Here is a 24,250-nt window from a genome sequence, read left to right as displayed (position 1 = left end):
TCAGCATAATCAAGGAGGCCTATCCTTGATGCTTCTGAGATTTGCTGGAGACAAGATTTGTGCCTTCATGAACGATCAGCTGCTCAGAGCAAATGGAAAAGTTCACTCTCTCCTGGTCGACTGTTATTTTCCTACACATTTATTCATTTCATACACCACATCTGGCATCTTTTGCAATGCTGTGCAGCACCAGTAACCCATCATTTGGCCCATGGAAATAATACACAAATCAGCTATAGAGTTGCAAACTCCCTGCATTACAGAACTTAGGAGGAGTTGTATTTCTATGAAGGTTTAGCTCCTTCTGAGGTAGCTTGTGTCTGACAGATGATTTGATTCTACATCTTCTCTTGTTCTCTCATTCAAACTTTGTCTTTAAAATGCTTGAATAGATGATGACTATAGAACAGACAAGGATCACGGATCTTAAGTCCTCTAAACTGTCTGATTTTCAAATGGAAATAGTCTATCTGGAAGCAGTTATTGTTGTCTGAAAAGAAAATGAAGAATATTCACAATATATGACTGGATCAGACTAGCTTTTGAAAAAAAGTACTTATCTCATGAATATCTCTGTTGCATCTCATTCCTCATCTAGTGAAACACAGTGCAGTTATATATATCAGCCAACTCTTAGTCTTTTCTTTCTTCCAATGACTTAAGTAGCAGAACAAAGAGATTTGAGCAGGATGAGTTGCCAGCTGCTGGAGGATCGATTCAGTATCTGCCTTGGGGTTTAGGTGATTTATTTTGTTTTATACTTCATTTGTGTTATCCAATCTAAATGCCACTCTATTTCTTCAAAGCGTTCTCTGCTCCACAACCCCTCCATCCTGTTTAGGATGATAAATAATCAGATTATGTCGGTCAATTGTTTAAGAGATTAAAGCAAATCAAACAAGTAAATAAATCAAGGGTTTCATACCCTTGCCGAATTCCTTACTTGTTGAAAGGAAGCCCTCTCTGTTTCCAGAAGCATCTTCCCTGTCTTCTGAAAAGTTTGCTTCCTAGGACTTCTCAAACTGCAGGGCCTAGACTTCAGCTCTGCCTAGAAGCACACTCTAAATTCTTTGTTTTTTCTCTAGATAGCTACAACATCTTAGTATTTTGAGTTATTGCTTTCCTTAGTAAAATTTTTCACATACTTCTGAATCAACAGTGTTAGAATATGGGGGATTTTGATACATTCCTTTGATAGTAGTCTAAGCCAGGTATTTTTAAATATTTTTTTTTTCTAAAACACAGAGTATACGTTTCACAAGCAACTCCTTCTATTTTAACTTGAAAGTGAAACTAGGAAGCAAAAGAGATGTGTCTAGAATAAGAATTTAAAACAGGGCTTCTCTCATCATACCCTAAGCATTCCCATAATGCAGTTTCCCATTTGTGCAATTTTTCTATGCAAGAAATGGATTTTTTCCTCTGACACATACATGATATTCATAGCTGATCTTCTATCTACAAATGCTTTTTTCACATAAATAACTTTCTAATCTTATGTTTAATTTTACTAAAGATTTCTCTTCCCTATCTGTCTGAAACAGTGAATTCCATATGGATTATAAATGCCTTTGTAACGTATTTGTTGGAAAATGAGGAAAAAAATGCATTTATGAACTTTTAGTGGAGTGCAGCGTACAGTATAGTAGAGTTTTTAGAGTTCAAAAGGTAATAACTTTATGTGATTGAAGGTGATCTCTGTATACAGGCTGTTAACCTGTTAACAAATACAGTGTTTCTCATCTTCCTCCGTCTCCAGGGCTGTATTAGCTGTCTTTACTTTGCTTTTAATTACAGTTTGCTATCATTGCAACATTCCCCACAAGGAGAAATTTTAACTGGTGACAAGTTTGTTTCTGACAGCAAACCAGTCTCTCAAGTTTAACTTCTGCTGACAAGATTTCACCCCATCACATTTAACTGCTTAATCCTACTTACTCTGCTCTCAAATTTTGCCAACCATGTCCTGGGCTGCATCAAAAGCTGCATGACCAGTAGGGTGCGGGAGCTCTGTGCTGGTGAGACCTCACCTGGAGTACTGCATTCAGATGTAGGGTCTTCAGTACAGGAGAGACATGGACCAGTTAGAGCACATCCAGATGAGGGCCACAAAAATGATCCAGGGGGATATAACATCTCCTCTATGAGGACAGACAGAGAGCTGGAGCTGTTCAGCCTGGAGAAGAGAAGGCTCTGGGGAGACCTCAGAACGGCCTTTCAGTATCTACAGGGTGCCTATATAATTCAGCAGGGCCTGTTGTAATAGGACAAGATGAAATGGTTTCAAACTAAAAGAGGGGAGATTTAGATGGGATATAAAGAATTTTTTTTTTTTATTATAAGAGAGGTGAAGCACTGGAACAGGTTGGCCAGAGGTGTGGTGGATGCCCTGTCCCTGGAGACAGTAAAGGTCAGGCTGGATGGGGCTCTGTGCAGCCTGATCTAGCTGCAGATGTCCCGGTTCACTGCAGGGAAATTGGATTAGATGGCCTTTAAAGTCCCTTCCAACTCAAGAAATTCTATGATTCTGTGATTCTAAATTGACTCCATCTTGCTCAGGAATATAGCTTGCTACTTTCTCAGGTACAAATGACTAACTGTCTAACACGAGTATTGTTTTAACTCTTTCTTTCACTTTCTTTTCTCTTGTATTTCCAGTTGCATTAGTGTTTTCTGCTGTATGAGCCTTATGTGTTTGGAATTTGATTCAGTTAAACCCTAAGAATTTGGCTTTGGACATCATTGTGCATACTGCTAACTTAAACTTTATTTACAGTTTCACTTGACTTCTGGCTGCAGTTTAACCTCACCAAATATATGTTTATTATATTTTGCTTCAATATAATACTGTTGGTAAATAATAATGTAAGCCAGTGGCATCCTGGCTTGTATAAGGAATGGTGTGATGAGCAGGACTAGGGAAGTAATCCTGCCCCTGTACTCGGCATGAGACCTCACCTCGATTACTGTGTTCAGTTTTGGGCACATCAGTACAGAAGGGACACTGAGGTGCTGGAGCAGGTCCAAAGAAGGGCAACAAGGCTTGTAAAGGGCTTGGAGAATATGCCTTACTAGCAATGACTGAAGGAACTGGGGCTGTTTAGTCTGGGGAAAAGGAGGCTGAGGGAGAGACTTTATTACCCTCTTTGAGAATCTGAAAGGTGCTTACAGCGAGAGTGAGGTTGGTCTCTTTTCACTGGTGACAGGTGACAGGACGAGGGGAAATAGCCTCAAGTTGCGCCAGGGTAAGTTTAGGTTGGATATTAGGAAGAACTTCTTTACAGGAAGGGTTGTTAAGCACTGGAATAGGCTCCCCAGGGAGGTGGTTGAGACACCATCCCTGGATGTGTTTAAAAACTGTTTGGATGTGGTGCTCAGGGACATGATTTAGCGGAGGGTTGTTAGAGTTAGGGTAGTATGGTTAGGTTGTGGTTGGACTTGATGATTTTCAAGGTCTTTTCCAACCTGAGTGATTCTATGATTCTATGATTCTATCTGTTTGGATTGATCAGAGGCATATTTATTACATACTTGGCAAATAAGTTGTTGTAGAAGTATGATATCTATTTGTCTTAGATATTTAAGTTGATTTCAACTTCTCAGTTTTCTGCAAATGCAGAAATCTAGGTTTTCTGTAACAGCTAATCTCTTGCAGAAGAAGAAATACTGGACTGTGTGTGATCTACCATGCTTCTTTTCACCATTAAAAATCTTGGCATTCCCCAGTTTTCTATCTGCCTTCTTCAGTTATAAGCTGATGTACTGCTACATCAAAGCAGCATAACAGATCTCGTGTTTTCTCTTGTTGCCACTGTAAGGTATCCGATATGCCTAGAACAAATATGTACAGCTCGGCTACAAATGTATTTTTTGTACTGCTCTTTTTGGCACTAAACAAATTTGTAAGATCCTATGGGCAGAGCTGTCTCTTCTCTGTGCCTATTTACCTCTAAATACACTGTAAGCACACAGAGAATAAACAGAGACACAAGCAGAGACCATCTCTGTTAATGTTAAATGGTTTCATAGCTAAATACTCAAATGTCAGGAAATGGGAAAATTACTAAATTAATAACCTAACTTATCCTTCCTATGGAACAGTTAAGTCAAAAGGCCTCTACTTTAGCAAATGCACCAAGTTAATTTTAATTTGTCAGATTTACTTTAAAAAAATATTAATAAGCTTTTGTCAAGCATAATCCTCACATATAATTATTGCTGGACCTTACCTAACATTGGCATTGGTAGGGTAATCTCCAGCACTCTGTTGACTTATGCGATGAAGAATTCCTCTGTGTTGGTTTTTTTTGGAACCAAGAGTATAGATTTTTAGCTTAGCGTTTTCATTTTGGGTAATAAATCTTGTTTTTGTAACATTAGTGGTCTGAGTATGCGAGGCTCAACTTGTCAGTGTTACAAGTAAAACACACTCCTAAAGGTTGGACAGCTACAAGTCAGCCAAGGGCCAAATAATGTCTTCAATAAGGTTTTGCACAATTCCCATCCACTGGGAATTCTAAGCACTGGAAAACCCTGTAGATGCTAGGCACCTCAGCATGCTCCCATCCTGGAACAGGGGGCTTCAATCTCTTTGTGTTGGGGACCCACTGCTGCAAGACCTTCCTTCTCTGTAGGAAGAGTAGAACTGTCTCACTGGTTTTATGAAGGACTACTTCCATCAAGAAGGCCTTTGGAAAGGCCTACTTCTCATTTTTTGTGGTTATGTTATTCCAGGCTTTCATGAGGGGAACCCATTGAACCAGGATATATTTACCCTGTAAATGTTTTAATTGTGAGCTACCAAACAAAAGCAAGTGCACAGAGAGCCTTAATAATGTAAATTTGTTCAGCAAATGGAGCTGGATGAAAATAATATGTGAACCAAATGCATTCCAAAATAGAACTCATTGCTTCTTTGCTTGTTCCAGGCACTTCCAGTGGTAATGGGCTGATACACCATTGCTGCAAACGCTGCAGGTCTGAAGTTTATCTGGTTGGTTAACAGTGCGGGATGAGAATTTGTGGCAGTTTCTCACTGAGTTTCTCCAAGCACAGAGGATTTGAACTGTAATAAATGCTGGAAGACATCGGATAGCTGCCAGGTATGTTGACAGTGGAAAACTGGGAATGAGGGATGGTATGCATTGTGTGCTGAAGCTGAATTTGTTCACACAGTGATTTCCTCCATCTGTAATTAAAACGGAGTCAACCCAGCACCTCTTTTTTGCTTAGCTCTCATGTCCCATTTATCTTCTGCCTGGCAAAGAGGGGTTGATGATCCCCTCAGTGTTGTCGTGTCGTCCCCCCCCCCACATCCCCCCCCACTGCATTCAAAGCTCCTCCGGTAATGCTGAAATTATGTGCTATTCACAATCAGCTTGTCAGGATTTCATTACTCCTTCTTCTCCCTTACATTTTTACCAATAGTGACATTGCTGCCAAGCCTTATGAACCTCTGAGTAACATTTATGCAAATTATTGACTAAGCTATTTTGTACATTTAGTAATAATTTGCGTATAACTGTACCATTTAGCTTAATATGTGCTTAATATTCTGGGTGCTGTGAAAATGCTTAGAAGCAAGGGGGCAGATGTCTATTGCAGTCTGCCCACAGTAGCAGTTTCCCAGCTCCCACTTTCTGTGTAAAAAAAAAGGAAGCAATAAAAATCACCTTTCTCCAGAGGAAAGGCTGTGAATCTTGGCTGTATGGTGAGCCAGTAGAGAGGCGGGAGTGTTTTCAGCAGTAGGTAGAAAGGGGGATACTGGAGTATTTGATCACTGTGGCAATCCAGCTCACCTTCCTTTTACTCTTCAAGTCAGGCAAGGATATGCAGTCACCCCTGTATGCTTCTTGCTCTTTCTCTATCCCTTTTGCTGTCACTTTATATCCTGACCTCTTTGTTTATGTATTTCTTTCCCTCAGATACAAGAAGGTGCACAGTAAATGCTAATACTAAACTTTAAGGTTACATAAGTAGTATCCTTTTGATGGGGTGCCGATGGAGGAGAAAAATCTCAGTAATAAAATGAGATTTGTGCTGTTTGGATCCAAACATAATGGTAAAGTCAGTGGAAGAAGTAATTAAGTTTTAGAAATAAACAGATTCATATTACAATATGCCAAAGATGGAATTTGATATAATACTAAGAATGATAAAAACAATGTCACAACTTAGAATTGTACTCATTTGAAAAGTAACTCTGTTTTTAATCAAATGGAAAAAAAAGATGTTTACTTTCTTGTAAGTAGCTGTTCTTACCTTAGAACTATTTTGGTTTTGTTCAGCTCCAGCAAACCAAATAGATCCATTGAGCCTCATGTCTGTGCTTCCTTCTGAAAGCTACGTTAAGTCACATGTGAGTGTTGAACTGCCTGAGAGTCGGAAGGCCCCACAGAGGGATCTGGACAGGCTGGATCAATGGGCTGAGGCCAGTAGAATGAAATTCAACAAGAACGTGTGCTGGGTCCTGCACTTTGGTCACAACAATCCCGTAGAATGCTACAGGCTCAGGGTAAAGTGGCTGGAAAGCTGTGCCGAAGATGTAAGTTGACAGCCAGATAAACAAGAGCCAGCAGTGTGCCTGGGTGGCCAAGAAGGCCAACAGCATCTTGGCTTGTATCAGAAATAGTGTAGCCAGCAGGACATAGGAGGTGATTTTTCCCTTGTACTCAGCTCTGGTGAGGCTACACATCGAGTACTGTGCTGCTCACTACAAGAAAGACGTTCAGGCCCTGGAGCGTATACAGAGAAGGGCAATGATGCTGATGAGAGGTCTGAAAAACAAATCTTATGAGGAGCAAGAGATGGAACTGGTATTGTTTAGTCTGGAGAAGAGGCTTAGGAGAGGCCTTATCCCTCTCTACAGCTATCTGAAAGGAGGTTGAGGCGAGGTGGGGGTCAGCATCTTCTCCTGGGTAACTAGTGACAGGATGAAAGGTAATGGCCTTAAGTTGCACCAGGAGAGGTTCAGGTTGGATGTTGGGAAAATTTTCTTCTCGGAAAGAGTGGTAATGCATTAAAATGGGCAGCCCAGGGAAATCGTGGACTGTCACTGAAAGTGTTCAAGAAAAATGTAGATGTGGCACTTAGGGACATGGTTTAGTGGATGTAGTGGTGATGGGTTGATGATTGGACTAGATGATCTCAGTGGTCTTTTCCAACCTTAATGATTCCATGAGATGAGGGGGTGATATAAAGCAGCCAGCACAGCTTCATCAAGCAGATCATTCCTGATCAGTCTTGTGGCTTTCTATTGCAGACAACATCAGTAGACAAAGGCAGGGCAAATGATGCTGTCTGCATGGACTTGTGAGAGGCCTTTGACACGGTTTGCTGATTACATTAAGCTGAGTTGTGCAGTTAATATAATAAAAAGAGAAGAACTAATTGAGAGTAACCCTGCAGAGAGGGTCTTGTGGGTTCTGGTGAGTGAAAAGCTTGATATGAGTCAGCAGTATAAACCTGCAGCTCAGTGTCCAGCAGGATGAGGGAGGCAATTGTGCCCCCCTACTCTGCCCTCATGAGGCACCATCTGAAGTACTGCATTCAGGCCTGGGACCCCCAGCACAGGAAAGATGTGGAACTGTTGGAGCAGGTCCAGAGGAGGCCACAATGATCATCAGAGAGCCAGAGCACCCCTCTTATGAAGAGAGGTTGACAGAGTTGGGTTTGTTCAGTTTGGAGAAGTATCCAGGGGAAACTCATGGCACCCTTGCAGTACTAGGGCATAGCTTATAAACAGAAGGGAGACTGATTTTTTACATGGTTTGATTATAATAGGTCTCTTAGTTTCAGCTGGGATGGAATTATTTTCTTCAGAGTGTCTAGTATGATGCTATGTTTTTGATTCTAGGAAAAAAACAATGTTGATAACATACTGATGTTTATAGTTGCTAAGTAGTGTTGTACAGAGCCAAGGCCATTCTCAGCAAAGGGTCCAAGGAGCTGGGAGGAAACAGAATTAGGACAGCTGTCTTAAACTGTCCAAAGGGATATTCTGTACCATATGACATCAAACAGAAGGAGTTTTGATGGGGATGGGAGTTCAGTCACTTTTTTTCACTGCTCGAAGGGTGATCTGGGCGTTGGTCAGGGGATGGTGAGCAATTGCTTATGCATTGTTTTTTATATACATTCATATATAAATATTTATACATACATACATATATATGTATATATAAAATCCTTTTCCTTTTCTTTATCTTAATAAACAGTTTAATCTCAGCCCATGACTTCTACTTTTTTTCCCCAGTTCTCTCCCATATGCCATTGGGAAGGGAGGGAATGAATTACTGCATGATGCTGAGCCACCTGCTTAAACTACAACAATAGGACAAGGGGGTATGGCTTTAAATTAAATTTTCCAAGGGAAAATTTAGGTTAGAAGTTAGGAAGAAATTCTTTACTCAGAGGGTGAGTGGTGAGGCATGTGCTTGCCTATGCCAATGGTATAGTTAGTGGAAGCACTTGCTAGAATTAAGTTATTTGTTTTTAAGAAGAAGAGATTGCTTTACTTGGGTCTTTTTTTGGTTTTGTTGTTTTTACTATATTGGTAAAAAGCACTGAGGAATGTTGGTGTGTTTGTGCATACACATATCTATGCATTTAAAAAAGTCACCTATAAATGAAATAAACCTAGAATCTTATCAGCTTACTGGAGCTTCTAAGCTTGTCAAGAACAGCGAACTTCCCAAATTCTTGGCATAAATTCAATATAATTTTGATGCCTGCTCCATTATGTAGGTCTTGCCTTTCAGCCTACAAAAATTTATGGCTACCTTTAGAAAAATGAACATTTCAGGTAACTGTAAATTTGTAAATTTGTTGTTATTATTTACATAAGTAATTTGACGAGATAAGTGAATAAAGTTTTGAGAGTAGGAACATATTTTTCCCATAGAACACTTTTGGTATGTTTATTTGTCTTTCATGAGCATAATAATAACATATACAGTCATTCTCCCAAATAAACCTCACAGAAGTTAAATAATGATTTTTAAAAAATGCCATGAAAATATGAAATATTCTTTGCTATGAAAGGTGAGTCATTTGAAGTAAACCTAGGTAGTTTATAACTCTTGGTGAAACATGCTTGTCCAGAGTTTAGAAATGCTGTGTGTAAAAAATTTCTAGTTTGGTTGGGATCAGTGGTGGTTTTTTTGTTTTTTTTTTTTTGTTTTTTTTTTTTTTGTTCTGTTTTGTTTTTGTCAACACAGCGTTAGTTTTTTGGTTTTCTTTTCCCTAACAAAACATAGAATCATAGAATTGCTCAGGTTGGAAAAGACCTTAAAGATCAAGTCCAACCACAACCTAACCATACTACCCTAACTCTAACAACCCTCCGCTAAATCATGTCCCTGATCACCACATCCAAATGGTTTTTAAACACACCCAGGGATGGTGACTCAACCACCTCCCTGGGGAGCCTATTCCAGTGCTTAACAACCCTTCCTGTAAAGATGTTCTTCCTAATATCCAACCTAAACTTACCTTAGCACAACTTGAGGCCATTTCCCCTCATCCTGTCACCTGTCAGCAGTGAGAAGAGACCAGCCTTGCTCTTCCTGTAAGCACCTTTCAGATATTGGAAGAGAGCAATAAGGTCTCCCCTCGGCCTCTTTTTCCGCAGACTAAACAGCCCCAATTCCTTCAGTCTCTCCTCGTAGGGCACATTCCCCAAGCTCTTCTCAAGCCTTGTTGACCTTCTTTGGACCCGTGTATGTAATTTGGGAAAAGATATTTTAAAGACAGACACTATCCTGCTAAAAAAAATCATAACGGAAAATAAATTTAGAATAGAAAGAAAATCTGTATATTATGGAATTCCCTTTGGAAAACCTAGTCTGTTTTTTATTGACTTTGATATAGAGGCTAAACTACATTTAAATATTTTACAGCAATACTTCCTTTAAATGGGTTATAAATAATTCACTCAATAGCTGAACAGATGTCTCTGGAGTGCAAACTCTCTATATCTTAATGAGTAAATTTAAAAGGGTAAAACAAACTTCCAAGCTTTCAGTTATCAGAAAACAGATAACTGGAAATCTGATGCTCTTTCCTGTATAAATAGATAAAGTACTAATAAAAACAGCAGGGAGTGTCTAGACTTTTTTTTTTTGGTTTTTTTTTTTTTGAGCAGTCATGTTGCACAATGTCACGGCCCATAACATTTTGTTCCTGCAGCAATATTTACACAAGAGTAGGAAAGACGAGGATTTGCTATAAACAAAACTTGAAAAATTCCGAAGCCCTATTTAAAATGTAAGTTGTTTCCGAAAATTCAACATCAGAAAAAATTCTTCAGGACTGACCTCATCCTCCTGCTAAAAAGGAGAAATTACGTGGCAGCTGTGTAGAAGCATCGCTTTTCTCTGCAATTGGGCTATTTGCAAATGCTCTCATTGACCATTTAGTGTCCTGCTTTGCATTCAGGAAGCACTGCTCAGAATACTAGGGAAGACCTTGGAAAAAGAAGACAACAATGAAACTTTGCAATGGAAAATACTTCCACTCAGGTTTTGTTGTTGTTGTTGTTGTTTGTTTTGGTTTGGTTTGGTTTTTTTGCACCTTAAATTCACTGAATTGGAGTCTGAAGAAAGTATTATGCTGTAAAAAATGTGTATCTGGAAATAATAATTCAGATTCTTATATTTTAGAAATTAATTTAGCTACAATGACGCATAAAATAAAACCCAATGCTAAAATTTGGGTAATCACTCCAGACTCTATAGCTTCCCTTCTTCCATTTAGCACTTACAGAATGTAAAATGACAAAGAAAAGGATAAGGAAATAGATGAGGAAAAGAAAAAGGAAAAAGAAAAAGAAAAAAAAAAGGAAAGGAAATGAAAAAGAAAAGGAAAAAAAAGGATAGAAGAACAACAAGGGGAAAAAAAGAAGGAACAGCAAAATTGAGTTTGGGCCTTCTCACTAGAAATATGGCAACCATAAAGATACTGTGTGATGTAGTGGTGCTACTGGAAAAACAGAAATTATACAGAAGTACTTGTCAGTGCTTGGCTGTGGCTGACAGAAAGAACAACTCTAGTTCATATAGTTTTCCAATTTTGCTCCTATTTCACTTATCCCTATTCAAACCGTAGTGTAAAAGCCTTTCCTTTGACTTTAGACTGTAGTTTCGTACGTATATGTATGAAGTATATATATATATGTATGTATAAAGAATTTGTCTTCTTCACAGTATTTATATTATTACTGAAAGTGTTTCAACTAGAATATGATAGTATTACAAAAGCTGTTTTACAGTACGCATAGCCCCAAACTTTTCCTTGTAAGAAGAGTAACTTTAAAGATTTCATAATGAGGGAGGATACTTGAGAATATCAAATCTTTAAAACCAAGAGTTAAAAAAAGGCAAAGAAAAATATCCAGAATGTATTGCAATTTGTTAATTTATCTAAAGGCAATTATTTTTTAGTACCTGAATGGTGCTATCGGGAAAGTTACATATTAAGAAAGTTCTTTTTCTTGGTCTTTTACATAGCCTTTCCCAACTCTAAGGCAACTTTAGAAGTACCTTTTTTGTGTGTCTCTTTGTAAGGTGAACCTCTGAGGGGAAGCAACACAAAGTCTGTCTTCAGAACAGTAAATAAGAAAGGTTCGAGTTTGTGAAAAGTCTTGTGATAAAACTGAGGCTGAATTGCCAAAGGCAAGTGCCTTCACGTGCCTGAGTAACTCAGACTGCTTGGCTGGGAAACAACATAACCTGTGAGTAAGGACAGAGGAAACCTCCTACAAGCAGTGGCATTTGTGCCTGGCTGAGCAGCACCTTGCTCACCAGGGGCATCCATTGCTGGCAGGAGCCCGAAACTTTGCAAGATCCTGCAGGTGTCCCCTCTCAGCCCTGCATTCATCCAGCAGTAGCTGCCTGGAAGGATGAGTACTTGTATTGAGTTCCTGTACCATGAATGAGACCCACTCACAAAGCATAGCTTCAGGGGGGTGGTAGAATTACAAATGATATTTAAACTCTATCCTTTTGTAAATGATGATGAAATCTTAACTCTGCCAAGTGGAACTTAAACACTTACCTGTGCCTCCAGACATGCTCTACTCGCAGAGTACACTAATATTTCAATGCCCTGTGGTTCTGCTCCCATTGTGTCAGATGACAGAATCCTTTGTACCTATCTATTCAACACAGAAGTATTAAAATGCAATGGGAAGTAAATTGGGAAGCTTGTGGAACAAAGCCAGTCACCTACGTGGAGCAACTAATGTTCTTTTGTTATCAGATTTCTGGCAGTCCATGCCAAAATGCTACATCCCATTCCCTGGATGGGGATGTTGCATGCACTATGGAGAATTCTAAAATGGACATACCCTGTCTTCCCTGTGTCCAACAGTCATAATGTTAGGGAGATGTACTTGAATACATGCTCTGCAAACCGTTTCTGGCCCAAGTGTATAACAAGTGCAGGCAACAAGGTGCTGTGGGATGTGCTCTGAGCCTGGCCCAGGCTCCAAGTCATTCCTCCTGAGCAGCGTGTGTCATCCCTTAGAACATGCACTTGGGAGTGAATTGCCAGTGTTGGAAGTAGGCCTCGTGCTTGCATGGCAATTGCTCCATTGTTTAGCACAAGCATTTGTGACTGCCAGAAACAGCCCAGGATTGCTGCAGGGAGAATTCAACCTCGCCTCTGTGTGAATAAGCCAAATGTGCATTGGAAAATGTTGTCCATTAGAGGCATTTGAATTCCATCTGAGTAGAAACACTGCTGAATATTGTAAATAATTTCTGCTGTTGCTTTCTGCATTTGGCAACTTTTTTGATTCTGAGTGAATATACCTTACAATTCTCAATACTAACATTGTTCCCAAATATATTATTATATCACAGGCACTGTGTTCATATTTCAGAAGCTTTTTCTTGTATCTGTTGACAATAACTATCATTACAGGACACTTTGTCAGTTAATTCTGAATTGATATTTTTTGAGTTAAAATTGTGAGAAAAAAAAATGTGAAAAAACATTGCAAAGGAAAAGTAAGTGTTTAAAAAACACCGGTCACATTTTTAAAATCTAAATGAATGGTTTGCATTTTCTTTAAACAAGGACATTATTCCCTTTAAAGCAGCATAAGCCAAACGCTGTTGTAGAACTCTGAACTGCTGCTATTTGCGGCTGGATTACTGAAGGACCAAGTAAAAGTAACTCTCTTGTGCAAACAGTATAATTGGTGGAAAGATTTGTCAGCTTTTCCTCTGACAGGTCTCAGTATTAGGAATTTTTCATTTCAACAGCATCCCTTCTGCTTCTTTTGAATGTATTTCAGGAAATTACTTGCTGTCAGTAATCAGGCTGGGGGGAGAGTGCCACTATTATTTGCAATAATAAAACGCAGCATACGATGAGGACTCCCTCTAGCCTTCCCCAGCCCGGCTGTGCCTCAACTCTCCTCACTGGGTAGGTCATTAGAGGAAGCCAGGGCTGGGTGATGAGGCTGCAGTGTCATCAGCATGCTGAGCGCTCAGCTCTGTTTTTCACTGAGATAAGCAGCAACAGCATTACAGCTTTCTCATCACCTAGTTGACAAGTTGGCTGATGAAAGAGCGTGCCAAGGTTCTTGGAGAACTGCCTTCAAATCAATCTCGGTGAGACAAGGGACAGCCCTTTTAGCACAAGCATCCTGAGCAGCAGTTTGGACTGGAGTCTGCAGCAATTACTGAGATGGTCCTTTTGCTCTTGTCAAATTATTTTGCAGCCTGTGGATCTTTGTCCCCGGTTCCCAAGTAGCAGACAGGTCTTGTTATCGTCTGGGCAAACCTGGAAGTCAAACTTTTCGCTCTCCTGCGGTGTTTGTTTGTCATCTGTGCTGTAAATGTCTCCAGCCAGCTTACTCCAGCGGGTGGGGAATGGCATATAGCTTCCCATTTAAACACCAGGGTAAGTTATTGAATTCATTTGGCAACAATACAGCTGCAACCTTTGAACAGACAAAAGTCTATTCACGCATCTCTCACTGAGTTACACTGCTGTGAGGATGCCTTATAGTAAACAACAGTACTGAAACATCCTGGGTAAAGGAGCGGGAGGGAGGATGATTTTGCAGTCACCTTACTTGTAGCTTTCAAAATTGAGAAAGAGACAATTGAGAACTAATTGTTTGTCAACTTCAGCTATCAGTGATACAGGCCAAATCCTATTTGTATTCCTGGTGTAGTCCAGCTGAAGTTGATAGTGATAGTAATTGCATCCAGTAAGCAAGATTTGTTCGTTTGCAATATAGGGTAAAAAGAGCTGGCAGAAATCTGTGAAATAATTGGCACACAACTAAAATACACTGGATGATTATCTCAGCTGAGCTCTTCCCAAAGTAATTGCCAAACTAATTTAAATGGGTAGAAATACCAGTGCTATCACAGATAGTTCATCATGAATTTTGCCATTTCACATATTCCTCAATTCCTAAGAGCATAGAGCCTTTATAATGAGATGGTCATTTACAGAAGCAGAGTAAAACAAGGTTACCATACCAAAGATTTTGTAAAGTAGAAGGAGAGGAGGAAGGGAGGGAGGGAGGGAGGAAGGAAGGAAGGAGTGAAGGGAAGAAGGGAGGAGGGAGGAAGGAAAGAAGACCTATGTTTCGTATTTTCTTAGTTTTTGTTTTCTTTTTTAAAGACAGTGTTTTCTGGAAGACTCTAAGAGCCTTAGAATGAGAAGAAATCATTATAAAACCATTTTTCAGAGAAAATGAATTAGCTTATTAATGCATTTCTGTGGGCAGAGAAGAAAAATTAGTACCTTTACTGAAGAAAAAAAGGAAATAATAATTTCTTTCAATTAATGAAATGCAAAATCTGTTGAGATGTTTCAGCCAAAATGTTACTTCTTCCTCCAGTGCAGAACAATGTAGTATCTACCTATGACTTGTTCTTTAAAAACTCTGAAAAATGGCCGAAGATCTTTGAGCGACCTGGTCTAGTGGGAGGTGTCCCTGCCTATAGCAGGGGGTTGGAACTAGGTGATCTTAAAGGTCCCTTCAAACCCAAACCATTCTGTGATTCTATGAAATGAGTTGTAACATGAAGCACCGAGCCTGGTCTCATCTTCATAACAGAATAGAGAAAAATGTATGCATCCCTTTGTTGACCCAATTTACATTCAGTTCCTCATCATATGATTTCTTTAATGAAAGAATTCAAACAATATTTTTAAAAAGATGCCACATAGCTGCATTCATCATAAGTTCTTGTGGTTGTTTTGGTTTTTTTTTTTTTTTTTTTTTTTTTTTTTGGAAATTGCAACACTCCATGCAGCATTTGTAATAGAAATGTGACCTTTCAATCATAACAACTCTCAACAGTACTGAAATTCTAATCAACTGTGATTATATGAGAAGCGATGAAATCAAATCTGGTATTCACGAATAAGTGAACTGTAATGAAATTGTGTTGGGCTGATGTATAGCAACTCTCATCTTTAATACAGTCTCATAATAAAGACTTTTCAACGTACAAAAGTTTCTTGGAAAAAACAAAAACTGGGATTCAAAAGCCATCTAATTCTCTGCCATTGAAATTTGACAGGTGGGATGGGTATTGCCATCTGCGATTCCTTCCAGCAGCCCAAGCTCTCTCCTCAGACACTATTTTTCTTGGAAAATCCAGGTAAAAGTCTCGTTGTCAAAGAGCCCCTTTTACTTTGATTAGGCACTACGTAAAAACAAGTTTCGTGATGGGTCTTCAGGACTGAGTTAGCAACTCCCAAGGCATAAGTCAGTGGAAAAATCCTGTTATATGAGTATCTGTCACTAAGCAGAATGAAATGCTTTTAAATGCCTGAGTTCTATTAATTATGATTAAAAGGGGAACTAAGTTTTTGTTGGTGTCCTGAGAAGATATGAATGTGATATATGAAAACTGCATGCCGCATAGGTAGTGCAAAGCTACTAGTAAGGCTTTGATGTTTGTTATCACCTCTTGTTTTGGATCTCTGTAATTGTTTGCCAAGATATCGTCAGTTTCATCAAAAGATACACCAAAAGTAGCATTGCATTGATGTTTGTGATGTGAAGAAAGTTTACTATGAAACAGATGGTGATTTTCTTCTTTTGTATGCAGCAGTGCATTCAGAGTCAGGACCTGGTCTTACTACAGTTCCTAACATTAGGATAAGGAAAGATTTTTCCTTTATTCAGGTTCTCTTTTTCTAAAATCTAGAAATACATGCTATGTATACCTTGTCTTGTTCCTTTGCTTTGATTCTGATGGAAGAAAGTTTATGTCCCAGTTCAGGATTCCATTTGGAATTTCTAATAGAAGTATATTGGCAAATATTTTAAAAGTCTTTTCACTGGGCACAAGTCCTCTGCTGTTCTTGCAAAGTAAACATTTAAGCACTGTGCTAATGCATTGTAGCCAGAACTTGAACATAAATAATCTTTCATTTTCATATCTGAATTTGGTGCAAATAGTAAAATTGTATAAATGATAAAAAGAAATTAAGGCTATTATCTTAATAACATGTACATGCATGAATAATTCCAACTAACACAAAGCAACTAATCTACTGCATGAATGTCTTAGCTACTTAACATGCTTTCAGTGTTGATAACTTAAGATTGAATATTTTAAGTAAATGTTTTAGACTTTACTCAGTGTTTTTGACAGCACTCACAATGGCAGTGTTCTGCTGTTTCCTCTGACTTCATTTGCAGTGAGTTCTGTGTGAACAAATCCATATACAGAAGCCTGTTAGAGCTACCAGGAACAACCACCTAAACTGCAAGGAGTGGGTTAGGCAGTACTATCCATGAAAAGATTGGATTAAAAAGGCTGAAGTCCTACCAAAAAATATGAATAAGTTGCAGAAATGTCTGCCTTACTACCTAGAGTATGAAAAAAGTGGATGTTGAGTGGCATTTTGGGAATGTTAAATCCTCTTTTTCTAAATACCTTCTGTCACAGAATTTGTCTGTCTTTCACAGAGGAGAGGGAAGAAAAGAATTAAGTTGCTTGCTGATTGAGTGTATACGGTGTACCATATTTACACACTAGGCTAACAAGTCTCAAGGGATGTAAGAAAATACATCTTTAAAACAGCTGAATTTTTATTTCAGTACAAGAAAAGAGATAGCAACCTCAATGTTTTATTGTAATATTTTCTGCCATATCACCAACATCCATCTCTGATGTTGTGGGCCAATATAATAAAGTAGGAGGCATTACATTCAGAGCACCCCTTGTAATATACATACTACAAGGACACACATAGCTTTCTGACTTCAACAAGTCTGTGATAAGCCAGGAGTCTCTGGGGCATAAGAGTAAAAGTCTGGCTCAGATTTCCTTTCTTTCTACAAAAGTGCTCAAAGGGAAGTCTGTAAAGGGGATACTGCAGAGAAAAGGAATGTTTCTGGGGAAAGAGCCAACAGTCTGAGGATTTTCAGCACCAGAGACTTTTTTAAAAGTATTTTTATTATTTTATCATTAATATTTTACTGGAAAAAAAATCTTTTTCTGAGTCGATTTGACAATTTACAAGCTATCTCCAGAGCAGACCAGATACTATGGTAAGAGTGTTCCACAGTGTACTGAGTCAACCTCTCTTGCAAAGTAAAAAGTTACCTGTGGCACAATGAATTACACATAAAGAGGCAAACTGAAAGATGAGGATTTCTACATAAACATCTCTTATTGATAGTAGCATCTGAGTCAACTTTAGAAGTATTTTTTTTATCAATAAGTATTCGAGTCTTGAATGTTAGCAATGATTTTCAACTTGTTTTGGAGAGAAGCATAGCTGTGAAAGCTTTTTTTAGCAGAGTTGAAGATGAAGTCATAGCATGGCAGAACAAAACTGATTGATTCTCACAGGGCCCTTTAGTGAACATCAAACAAGTTTATGCATTTGACTATTGCTTCTTTTTTCCACTGTTGTAAATATTGCTTTGTTACTGGTTGTTACCAGTAGTGACATGAAAGCAACAGGGAGCAGGACTTGTGACCACTTTTCAGGGGTTGAAATAATTGAGGCACTGTAATGAGATACTACAAAGTACCATTTTCAAAAAGATACACTTCAGAGTACAACTGCTCTTGAATTTCCAGAAACATCACCTGGAGCTAATCAAATTGCCTGTTTTTACCTACTATTCTTTTATGTGATTGAATAAAAAATATGGAAAAGGGGAATCCACTGGAGGTATTGGAAGCTGTTATCTTTAAGATTCAGCACCGTCAGAGAGACTCTGAAGTAATTTCACACCAACAGAAGACAGTACAGTTGCAATAAAGATGTTTGGGGGGGAAATTATTATATCATATATCATATATCATATATCATATATATCATATATCATATATCATATATATATATTCAGGAAGATTTTTGAAAAGAGCAAAGGAAACCCGTTGTATTCTGACACAAGCAGGATGAAGGTTTGAACTAAGCTGTTTCCCATGTAACTGATGGTGTTTGAGTAATGAAACTGACACCATCCTAGGCAGGGAAATAGCAAGAAGAAAAAGGAGGCTGCAGCTGTGGTGCTGAAACCAAAATTCATGCGAACGCTTATCATTTATGAGCTTCTATTACCATCTGTTTGTTGTTAATTAATAGAAGTATTTAACATTTATTTATATACCTCTCTTAAAATACTACCTCTGAAGTTACTATCATAGAATTCTATAGGAAGTGTAAAGAAATCTGATGAATATCTATTACAAAACCATATTGGAAGTCCAAATTCTTATACCATGACTTAATGGAGGCTGATGTGTTTTACTGAATTCTGAACTGAGTCATAGGCTCTCTGAAACTGATCACTGGATCATGAGGTATTCCTAAGAGCATTTTAATTATTTGTTTTCTAGTATTTTTACTTCTTAATTTAGTATATGATTGTTACATCACTCTGCATATCATGCATCCGTGTAGATGAAATTCATCTTACTGTATTTCATATACAATTACACAACAATAATAGTATATTCAGAATATAATACGGAATATAAAAATATACTAAGAAAGACTTCAAATGACAACTTTTAAATCAGTCAGATTTTAGCTTATCTTCTTCAAAAAAGCAACATCCCCTCCAAGAAAATTAAGAAATTAAAATGTTGGAAAACCAAGTTCTCTTACATGCTGAACTTAAAAAAAAAAACAAAAAAAACCAGTATGAATACATTTGGCAGACATCTAAAACTTCTTTTTCCCCAGTAGTACTTTTAGAAGTAGCATTCTCTTGATTAACTGTGTGTGTTCGGCCTATGACTGTAAATGCTTTGAAGAGAAGGTAGGATTTTTCGGTACTGCTATATGCAAAAAGTTATAGTGATGTGTGCATGAGTTAACAGCTTTGATTCATCATAAGGTTTTCATGCCATCTGCTTGGTGATATTACTTTGGAAGCTAAGGCACAGTTAGGCTGAGAAAGTAACATCAGTTCTTTGAAAATCATAAATGCTAGAGTAGAGGAAACATGATACTCTGTCCTTGGAAGACATTAAAAGTATTCATTAGTTAAATGATATGCTTTTCGCTCTGCTTACTAACAAAGTGTCTTCAATTATGTTCCTCAGGTCAGTACTCTCAAAAATACACTCATTATTATTGAAATCAAACCTGAGGGCCTATTTTCACAGAAGTAAGACAACAGAATGAATCTAGGACACTGGCAGCACAAAGCAAACAGATCAGTCACAAATCAGGTGGTCACTGTGAACAGTCTTCCCAAGAACTGATGCTGAGCTGTATGTAATTTGGCAGTAGCAGCAGAGAAATTCATTGTGATTGTTAGGATTATGGAGAAATATAAAGCCTCAGAGCAAATTCCTCAATGTTTTATTGTGATCATATTTACATGTTGCAAGATTGTTTGCACAGTAGTGTTCTCCTACTTTCAGGTAATGGAGATGTCCTGCTGGGCTATAGGGAAAATCACAATTTACCAGAAGGCTATTCTGAGGGCATGGTTTGACATACAGGTCTCAGTGGGATATGTGACTATCCATCCCCAACACAAATAAATTGCGAAAGCCATATTTGGGGATGAACCACATCCTGGTGTTATAGGATTAATCCTAAATATGTCAGACCACTCTGTTCTGTAACACATCCACCACTTAATGTAAATGGATTAATTGCTGGAACAGATGCTATAAAGGATGACGAGGACCTTTTGGACATGGTCTTGGAATGGGGAGGAGAAAGAGAAGAAAGGAGTAGATGAGTTTGAAAGTAAAAGACAGGAGATGGAACAGAGATGAAGGAAATGCATTTTGGAAGAATTAAGAGAGAGAGGGTGTGAGGAGCCTTCAGGTTCCTGTTGTGTGCTATTGCTGAGGAACAGAGACCCAGAAGGTATTTGAAATAGAAAAATCTGGGTAATAGGAGATATGGGTTAGTAAATATAGCAAAGGGATCTATGGAAAAGACCTTTATTCTTTCTTACAGATACTAAAGTCAGAAAACACAAGACCTCTGCTTGAATTAGTGCTTTCTAGTTCCAAGTTTAACAGTACTCATTTCTGATAGAAGATCAGGGTGGAGGCAACCTCACGTCTGTTGCTGGGAAGGTGGTACTCCAAGTAACCTTGAAAAACATTCCAAGACATATAAAGGATAATAAAGTGACTGGAAGTAGTCATCGCGGTCTCATGAAGGAGAAGCAATCTCTGACCAACCCAACCATCTTCTGCAATGAGATGATTGGCATGTTGGGTGGGGGAAAAGCAGTGAATATAGTCTATCATGACTTCAGTAATGCTTTCAACTCTCTCCCATAAGATCTTCATACACTTCTAATGAAATACAAACTAGGTAAATGGACAGAAGGATAAAAACTGACTGAACTGACAAGCTGACAAGGTTATGGTCAGTGACATGAAGTCCAGTTGGAGGCATGTTGCTAGAGGTATGTCCCAATTTTTAATACCAGGGCCAATTCTGCTTAATGTTTTTGATAATGAGACAGATGATAGGATAGTGTGCACCCTCAGTAAATGAGTGAGTGATGCAAAGCTGGAGGAGCTGTTGATACATGAGATAGCTGTGCTGCTGTACGATGGGCTGAAGAAGTGGGCTGACAGGACTTTCAAGAACTTTGACAAAGGGAAATGCAAAGTTCTGCATGTGAGGACTAATCCCATGCACTAGTGTGTGCCATAGGCTGACCAGAGGGGAAAAAAGAACAAATTTAACAGAACCTAGAAATGTGCCCTCATGGCAAAGGAAGTCAACCTCCTCCTGAGCTGCTTTAGGAAGGTCATTGTCAGCAGGTCGAGGAATGTGATCTTTCCCTTCTACTTAGCCCTGGCTTGAGATGCCTTAGGAGGTTATGTATCCAATTCTGGGCTCCCTGGTACAAGGGAAATGTAAACACCCTGGATCAAGTCCACCACAGGGCCACAAAGGTGATTAAAGGATCAAAGCCTCTGTCGTACAAGGAGGGGCCAATATTGCTGGGACTACTCAGCCTAGAGTAGAGAAGGCTCAGAGGAAATCTTATCAGTGTGTACAAGCATCTGATGAGACTGAGCAGTGAAGACAGAGCCAGACTCTTCTGTGTCATGCCCAGTGTCAGAACAGGAGGCAGTGGCCACAAAGTGAAATACTGGAATGTCCATCCAAATATAACAAAAAGCCTTGATACTGTGAGGATGACTGAACCCTAGCACAGGTTGACCAGAGAGATTGTGAGGTCTCAAAACCCAACTGGACATGATCCTGAGAAAATTGCCTTAGTTGGCTCTGCTTCAAGCAGTGTTTATTCGATAGATATCTCCCAAAATGCCTCTAAGCCCATGCATTCTGTGATTCTGTGATCCTGATCACATTAGTAGAACTGGGAAATACACTGTGTCTGCCAGTGACAAGTCTTTATTACAGTTTTCATTTCTAAGTTCTTAGATACTATTTATATATTTGGAATGTCTTTGGCTGGCACTGAAACATATAATTTTAAACTTCATGGCAAGATCTTAATGTTCCTGATGACATGTAATTGTCAAATTCTTTTTACTTAATTCCAAAACATAACGTGCCCTCATTTTGGAATAGTATGTCCTCATTCTACTTGTACATATTTTTATATTGAATATGTAGTTGCTATTTGATGTACATCAAATTGGTCTGCTTTTGGATGTTTAGTCACTGATGTAGCTTGTGCTAAGCATCTATTGCATTACTGCTGTCAGTGTGTCACTAGTGCTTTTCAGCATTTCCAGGAGAAGGACTGTGCTAATTAAGTTCCACTTTAGAGATCTCCCTTAGTTCTGAAGACAATAACCCCTCCAGCCCACCTGCTAAGCGAAGCACAGGCACATGCCAAGATTAAATCATTAGGCAGTGTTGAAGTTGGAGTCTTTTTCAACCTTTTTTTTTTTTTTTGTATTAGGTGGAAAGATATTGAAAGGCAGTGTAGCTGGCTGGAAATTTCTCTGTCAGACAGGAAAATTTAATCTGTTAGTATGGCATTGGTCATATTCCTGACTTAGACAGTTGGCAGCTGTATGGTTCCGAGGTTACCATTTCAATTCACTTTAGCATGTTACACTTCTAAAATTCTGATTCTGGCATTGAGGTGGACATGACAACCATTACAATAAAAGCACTTGTAAACACTGTTTTACCTGGAAAAGAAGTGGTTGTTTGAAATGCTTTCCTTCTTCTAAAGGAGATCTCAGAGCAGAGGAGGTATCTTCATTTGATTGATGTTCTTTTTTCAGTTCTGAAAACTTAAATCTTCAACATTTTGAATGTTGTTTCGGTTGTTTGTTTACTGTTTCTCAATTTCTTTCCATCATTTAATGTAGTTGAGTGAAAAGGCAGCTGTTGTCTTGTATTTCTTCTTTCTCTTGTTTAATTTATGAAACATTTCCAGTCACAGCTTCCCTCTCATTTGCTGTAACTGCTTAAAATACTTATTTTGAACATATGGGTGAATCCAGCCAGTTATGAGACGCGGAACATCAAAGAGATTAATGGTCAGGACTGTGTGGACAGCTAACAGAGGAGGAGATTCAGAGGCTGTTACTTTACCACACTGGGAGAAAGGCATACTTCTAGGCCTGATATGGTGTGATCAGGGGCCAGGTGAAAAACAGACAGAAAGATTTTGGTGAGGCAAGAGATGTCTAAATGAGGCTTGTCAAAAAGCACTACGTGCCACTGAAAGCATAAGTAATTTCAAAACTGATGTTTTATTGGCATAATTAAATGTGGCCAGGAGAAAGTAAGACAGAGAGATTGCACCACTGCACTGTCCAGGTAACTTGTCTTCCATCTTTCTGACTGTCCTAAGCCTCTTTGGCCATTTTTCTAGTGAGCTAGCTCATTCCTCAAAAAGCATGTCTAGTTTTGTCCTAATAATTCCTTTGCTATGGGCTGAAGATAAGCAGCCTTTAATTTGAAAATTTAAAAGGAATTAGTTAATATTAATTACAGGTATAAATGATGTTATTTTTGTCCTCTGTTTTAATGAGTCTTAAAATAACTGTTGCCATGGTGTGTAGTTTCATGATTTTCACTTGAAGTTTGGAGGTATTTTCTTTCCTCAGACACATCCCCCAAGTTTCTCCTTTTTTGTCTGTCACTAAAATGTGTTGGAGAAGAGTAGCCCAGGAGGAGAGAGCAGAGCTGAAGCAGTTTGAAGTGCAGACAGGTAGAAGAAACTTCTCTGAAAACTCTCTCCTCATTTGTGAGGAGGGTTTTGTGCCTCAGCATTAATCACACTTCTCCATTGGCAATTGCTGTAAGAGAAATGAAGGTCAACTAATTACTTTAGTAGCTATTTTATTTACTAAGCCTGTTTTAATAAATATTTTTGGCAGAATCCAGGGCCAATTGAATGCCCCATGTGAATACTTCTTTTTGAATGCTTTTATGTTTTTCTTTCTTTTTGGTTTGTTTAATTTTGCTGAACCAGGCATTTTCAATCTTTCTTGGTCTGTCAAACCCCAAAATATGCAACAGTAGGCTCAATAAGGCAGATTTAATGATGGAGTAAAATGCTTTCTTATCTATGATTTGCAGCTCCCTAAAAAATCTCTGTGGATTCTCAGATTGATCTATGGATCACAATTTGAAAGTCTCGGTGGCAAAGAGAATAGAGCCTCTTTTGAAAGTAAATAGTTTAAAGAAGGTGCTTTCAACAGAAGGCACATTCTCATCCTTCTTAGTATCTGCATAGTCTGTAGAATATTAACTTCAGAAGACAGGAACATAGTTGAAATCCTATAAGCATTTAATCTTTGTTTCAACAACTGAGCTCAGCTGC

The 24,250-nt window shown here is 38.6% G+C and overlaps 1 long non-coding RNA gene across 3 annotated transcripts in view; it reads left to right on the top strand.

Annotated features, from left to right (window-relative positions):
- LOC112530106 overlaps window positions 1-24,250 on the top strand; it is a 65,866-nt gene that overhangs the window by 14,302 nt on the left and 27,314 nt on the right. Inside the window, exons 2-4 of one of the 3 annotated variants that reach the window (XR_005861170.1) lie at window positions 4,929-5,102; window positions 13,730-13,911; window positions 15,555-15,635. This is a non-coding gene — a long non-coding RNA (uncharacterized LOC112530106). The remainder of the gene's footprint in view (window positions 1-4,928; window positions 5,103-13,729; window positions 13,912-15,554; window positions 15,636-24,250) is intronic. The other 2 variants (XR_005861171.1, XR_006932189.1) reach the window with 2 other exon arrangements.

The sequence above is a fragment of the Gallus gallus genome, chromosome 1 (genome assembly GCF_016699485.2).
Source record: "Gallus gallus isolate bGalGal1 chromosome 1, bGalGal1.mat.broiler.GRCg7b, whole genome shotgun sequence".
Classification (NCBI taxonomy): Eukaryota; Metazoa; Chordata; class Aves; order Galliformes; family Phasianidae; genus Gallus; species Gallus gallus.
The sequence above is the reverse complement of the archived record's forward strand: the minus strand, read 5'-3'. Positions and strand labels throughout refer to the sequence as shown.